The following is a 6,280-nucleotide window of genomic DNA, read 5'->3' as shown; positions in this document are numbered from 1 at the left end:
TGAACTGGACAAATCACTCAAGATTTTAGCAACTTTTTTTTTTTTTCTTAAATTAAATAACATAGCAATTTTCAACTGTCCATACTGCCTGGACAATAGAAAGTTCAGTTTTAAAGGAATTTTACAGGAATAACATTTTAAATGATAGAGAGGCTCTATAACTACTGTCTTGGAGCACAGCTCTGGGGTTTATTGCAATGCTGAACCAATTAATCAATGGAACTCAGCTCCACAGATTGTCACCGAGGTTCAGAGGAACTGAAGGGCATTTAGCAGCAATAAGAAGGGCTCAGTTATTTTACACAAAGCAGGAACACCTGGAGGTTTGACAGCACAAAGACACCAGGGGTTTGAAGCTCCTCACCTACAGGACATCACCCCATTCATCACCAACCAGGAGGGCAGAGAGGACGCTTTCTTTGGAAGGGATTGCTCAACTGCAAGGCTGAAAATGGCAGTGGAAGCAAAGCCATGAACACGAGAATGTGTTTATCCCCGATGCCACCATCAGATGTTCTCTGCCTTCTGTTCCCTTCCCTTCCCTTCCCGCATGTACCCACGCACGGACACACCTATTGACACATCCCTGTGTTTGGCGGTTTGATTGAACATTTCTCCGCTCTGGTGCACCCAAACATTGACCAGAAACATCGAGGGCGCCCTCAAGGAACTCTTTCTTACACCTCCTTTTCCTACTAATAGTGACTAATAATGTCTGGAAATCAGAAGCTCAGGACAAGGCGGGCGAAGTCTCCAAAAGCTGGTGAGATACCTCAGGACATGCCAGGGTCAGTTTGGTTGAGTGCACAGGGACATCTCCTGGGGGTCAGACCTGGCTCCCAAGTGCCACAGGTTTTCTGTAGGACCCGTCCAGTGGCTTCCAGCCCTGCTTGGGTGTCTCAGGTACCACTGGGAATCTACAGTGGGACTGGGAGCCTCGATGTGGCCCCCTCAGCCCTGCGGAAGGCTACAACACAGACCTGAGCCGGCCATCCCACATGTCCCGTGTGTCCAGTGGGAAGAACTGGACACAATTAGGGGACAAGCAACTTGGCCTAGTCGAGATACCAGTTTCAATTAGAAGTTAAGTCATGGAGTTAAGTCCAGTTCAGTGTTGGACTCCACTGGCCATGAAAGCGTAACGCTGCCTGTGCATCCCTGCCAGTGCCCACGCCCAGGCTGGACAGGGCTTGGAGCAGCCTGGGACAGTGGAAGGTGTCCCTGCCTATGTCACAGAGTGGAATGGGATGATCTTTAAGGTCCCTCCCAACCCAAACCATTCTAAGATTCCATGATACCTCAGCTGTGAGTTACTGGCAGTGCAGGTGTCCAACGGGATGAATCCCACCTTGACCTCAGGATTATTTAGTCAGGTGATGAACGAGAGGTTTGTATTCACCTGTACCAACCCCTTTGGCCAAAGGTCCGGTTCTGAGCTCCACTGAGGCTTGCTGAGAGGAGAAGGGAGGCTGCAGTGGGGTAGAAACCCCCTCCATGGGAATTATAACAAATATAGGAGCAAAGACCCAAGCCCAGCAATTCCCACTCTAGACCAAGTCAGAGACATCCCCACTAGGACACAAAATTCTACTGAAGATTCAGCACCATCCCACTCCCTTGCCTCCCTGTGAGATGGTTTTCCTCAGCTGGGGCAGGGGAACTGGTGAGAGGCAGCCACAAAAGCTCAGGAATTCTGCCGAGCTCCCTTCCAACAACACCGTAATCTTATGGATTCATCAACGTATATAATTACCAGGTTAGACCACCCATTAACTCATCTCCTCTGCACCACTGGCCGTGGCTGAATCACCTCCTCCAGAAAGGTGCCCTCTCTTGATCCAGAGATATCCAGAGACAGGGAATCTGCCAGTTCCCCCAGGGATGTGCTGACCCATCTTCCCTGTAAGAGCTGCTGGCGCTGCCAGAGCCACTCTCTCGTGGCAGTGGCAGCAAAGAGGTTTGTGCAGAAGGACTGTGGCTTTCCACACATGGGACTTGCAGGTGCTAATTTTGACTCTGCTGAAATCACTGAGACCTGAATCCTGTCTAGAACGGGAAGCAAGAAGAGGAATACAGTCAGTCCCCCGTAATTTTTGACCTGGGTTTGGTTTACGCCCTTAAAAACAATAATTAGAGGCTTCCCCCTCTCCCTGCGAGAGATCATTTCTTGCTTCTGCGGTAAAAATGGGTTTGTAAGTGAATACATTGGCTCTCTCCTGGAAGTGCTGGTGCTGGGCATTCACTGTAATGAGGGTGATCTCACCAGGTGGGTGGTGGGGAGGAGGGGAAGCTTTGGGGTTTTTAAGGAGGCTGGTGGGGGAGGATGGGGACCAACCTGCCCTCCACCCCACGCTGCTTTCCCCTCTCTCCCCAGCACGCTCACCTCCTTTTCCTTTCTGAGCAGCAAACTGCTGCTGCTGCTGGTGTTATTGACACATATTTCAAACAAGCCCGTGCAAGGGACTCGAGACACATTACATTGCACATGGTGCCCCGGGCCACACATTCGCCTCCTTACACCGACAGCACGTTTTGCTTCATAAAGAATGTGCAGGCCTTCACCTGGAGCTATTTATCTGCTGTGCTCCAAAGAAATGAGAGGGGGAGAAAGCCCCACATGCCCACGTTGGCTGTTAACCCCAAGCTCCAAACCCCATAAGTGGCCAAACATTGACCTCTCTGGCCGTGAGGTCCGGGCCACTGTCTGCTGAGGGACCTGGATGGATGCCTGCAGTCCATTCCCCATCTTTCTGGGCACCTGAATTTAGGAAAACCCCTCTCTGCACCCTGCCTGAGCCGCTCACACAGCTCCCAGCTCCATCAGGGAACACAACCAGAGCTCCCAGACTCCTGCATCACCCCACCCTGGAAGAGGAAGCCTATCTGGTGATTAAAAGTTGCTGATACACACCTCTTTCCAGGATCAGGGTAATTTTCCTTTGCTGTTAGCAACACTTTTTTCCCCCCTGCTTTCTCTAAATCTTTCCATCATTGTTATTACAACGATAACAACAATAATTATTACTATTATGCCTTGAACCTGAGTCTGAGATTAGGGCTCCCATTGTGTTAAGAGCTCGGTGGAGAAGCGTCAGGGAGATGATTCCTGCTGTAAAGAGCTCATTTTCTGCACTCAGGCAGGACGTGAAGGGGTGAAAGAAAGAGAGAAGGGGCCAGGAATGAGGTAGGATGGGAGGCAGCAGTAAGTAGAAAATGAAGAGCAGTTAGCAGAATAGCAGGAGTCAGCACTGGTGCATTGCCTAAGCAAACCCCGCTCCTTGTCTGTGTCCACACATGTCAAATCTCGACAGGGAGAAGGGGAATGCTCCCTTGAGTTTCCCAGCTGCAGAAATGTGGATTCCATTTTTTTTTTTTTTTTTTGACGCAGCACCAGGAGAGCCTTCAGCAGCTGCTCACAGCCATTGCCTCTTCTCTGGTAGACCCCTGCTTCAAACGTGTGTCAAATTCCCAGAATAAAAACCCCTTCCTCTGTGGCAAAATCAGGGTGGAGAACTTTCCACCCCAAAACCCCCTGCTCTGCTCTTACCTTGAAAAGAAATACCTGCACTCCTGTCCTTTTGGGGGCTGGAAAGCTGCCAGGGATCCGGGGTAAGGAGTTGCTAACATCGTGCCATACTAATAATTCTTCATTTCACCCACCTTTTTTTCTGTCTCTTCAGATTAGATTTGAAGTGCTGCAGGGCAGGGACTGTCTCTCGCTATGTGCACACACGGTGCTCAGGACAAGGAACCTTTCCACTTCCTTGGAACTGGCAACTGCTAAGGCATAATCATAAATAATAGGGAAGGTCTTGAAAGGCAAAATGACAGCAGGCTGACTGAGAGGGGCCGGGAGGGTTCTGAAAAAGTTTTGAAAGCTTTTTTTGGTTTGGTAAATGATTAAGAAAAAAGGACATATTAGCTGCTTCTAAGAAATCAATGATTCTACTGGGGCTGTGATACAGGAGCACTGAACTACAGTGGGAGGGTAAAAGAAAAGTCTGGCCAGGTAGAGTGTGAGAAGTTTAAGGAAAGTGAATGCAATTCCCTAATTCACCTTTGCTCTTACAGAAACACAAGAAAAGGAACGTAGGTGAAATCCCACGGGGCGGTTTAAAAGCCATCCATCAGCTCCCAGCACTGCTCGTGAATCTCACTCACCCCAGTCCTATGTGCACACACAGACCATGAGAGAAGAGTGGGAAACTGTGAATATGAACTAGGACACAATAAGGCAGATAAGTGATAAGGAAAGCCCATAGTGGATAATCCATGGTCAGCGCTGCTAAGAACACGAGGATGACCAATAAATAATTGTTTAATGTGTTGTTAGAGAACATACAGAGATATCCAAACACACATTTGTAGTCCCTAATAATGTATTAGCCTCCTGTAGATGAACAAGGAGATAAAGAAGGAAGGGAATCTCGGATATTTCTGGATAACTACTGCTAACATTTGTAATAAATCTCCAAGTGATGATGGAAAACAAGAGAATGCCAAATAGGTTAGGAATCCACTGTGTTGTTAAAGAGCAAATGGATAACTGTAAATCTGTTATCTGGCCCAAAAGGGAATTGGATGATACAAGACTTAACCCACAGAGCATGGAAAAGTTGTAATATAATTAGTGGTAGTAACCACAGTTCTATGGAAAACTAATTTCATGCAATTTTTAAATGAGATTGTTAAACAGAGGTGATAAAAGTGATGTCGGTACAGCATTTTTAGTCAGAATATAAAGAAAAAGAGGGAATAAAGAATTCAAAATGGTCATATTTAGGATCAGCATAGTACAAAAGGAATACACGGGGAGTTGACAACTCTCCAGTGTCACTCTGCCGAGCAACTGCCATCAAACAAGGCTGTCTGTAACTGGAACTCCCTGAAATCATCTCAGTGCTATTTAACTGTCCTACCAACAGCCAAAAAAACTCCACCACATCATTACTGAGAGAGCCTGAAGGATGTGGAAACAACAGAGGGGTGAGAGTGAAGGACACGGACAGGACAGCACAAAGAGAGGGGTCAGGATGTCACCACCCAAAGCCACCTCCATGCCCCAGGTGCCAAGCCAGGCTTGTGGGAGTGACAGGAGCTGTCTCAAGGCTCCAGGAGGATGTGGGGATTTGGGACTGACCCCCAGGATGTGAATGCTGAGCACAGCAGGGCTGGAGAGTGAGCCCAAAGGAGGGGGAATAACACAGCACTCAGCACAGGGGAGGACTGATGCCTGAGGTTTGAGCTTTTAAATTTTCAGATTCTGTGCTGCTTTAGTGTGTGGGTCTGAGCTTCACATCAGGGGATGGTGAGCTCTCTGCACAGAGCAGGGAGACAAAACAATTCCTGCTCCAGCTGGGCACCAAGGACAAATGATCCAAATCTCAGCCCCAGGAGCACAAACAAGGTGGGCTGGAGAGAGAAAAACAAGCAGGATGGGAGTGCATGGGCTAAAGCTGGAATGGGACAATGAACTGCAAGGTGCAAATGGAGCAGAGCTGATCCCAGTGAGAGCCCCCGGGAGCGCTCGTGCATTTTGGGACCATTTTGGTTGATCTTGGGTGCAGCCCTGGCTGGGCTCTGGTGCTGCCCAAGGTGGATCCATGGAGGAGATCCTTTGAATAAATCCCTGCTTTATTCTTTAGCTCTGTCCAGTCTCTGTTCTAGGTCAGCCTGCACAGGCATCAGGACAGGACCCAAAATGCCACATTCAGATGTACTGAAAAGCTGGAGAAGGCCTGGAAAAGCAGAAGGACATCCAAATCTGAGAGGAATGACTGATTCCGTTCACAGATGAAGATATTGGATACAAGACTGAAGTCACATACAGAGGTTCTTTGAATATCACCAAACTTCTCTCTGGTGCTCAGAACCAGAGTTTTAACCTGAATTATTCATTCCTTTCTTGATCTTTGACATTACAGTGGGTTCCAATAAATTCCTCTGAGGTTTAAGAGCAGAGGTCTGAATGTGAGCTACAGGAATTTTAGGAAATGCCACCTGGGGCAGCTTTTTGAATGCTCTAACTCAAACAGGCGTTGTTAGACCTGACAAAGGAGCCACCAGGTGTAGCCCTCATGGTCCTAATGGTCCTGAAGATACAGAGTCATACCAAGATTTCCTTGGAGGTTTCCCACCCAAGTAGTGACTCAAGCTCCTCATTGTTTTCGGGAAGGAATCTGACACGATCAGGCCCGAGATGATCCACGGCTCCAGGCCACAAAGTCCCCCCTATCACCGAGTGCTGTAAAATTCCCTGATCAGAGGAGCAGTTCCCCAC

The 6,280-nt window shown here is 48.3% G+C and overlaps 1 long non-coding RNA gene across 1 annotated transcript; it reads left to right on the top strand.

Annotated features, from left to right (window-relative positions):
- Window positions 1-1,259: 1,259 nt before the first annotated feature.
- On the top strand, window positions 1,260-5,644 carry LOC128816918 (uncharacterized). The gene is made up of 3 exons (XR_008440053.1): window positions 1,260-1,387; window positions 3,389-3,455; window positions 3,681-5,644. It is a non-coding gene; the product is annotated as an uncharacterized LOC128816918 (long non-coding RNA).
- The last annotated feature ends 636 nt before the right edge of the window (window positions 5,645-6,280 follow it).

The sequence above is a fragment of the Vidua macroura genome, chromosome 1, assembly GCF_024509145.1.
Source record: "Vidua macroura isolate BioBank_ID:100142 chromosome 1, ASM2450914v1, whole genome shotgun sequence".
NCBI lineage: Eukaryota > Metazoa > Chordata > Aves > Passeriformes > Viduidae > Vidua > Vidua macroura.
Note: the sequence above shows the minus strand (reverse complement) of the source record. Positions and strands in the feature narration are given on the sequence as shown.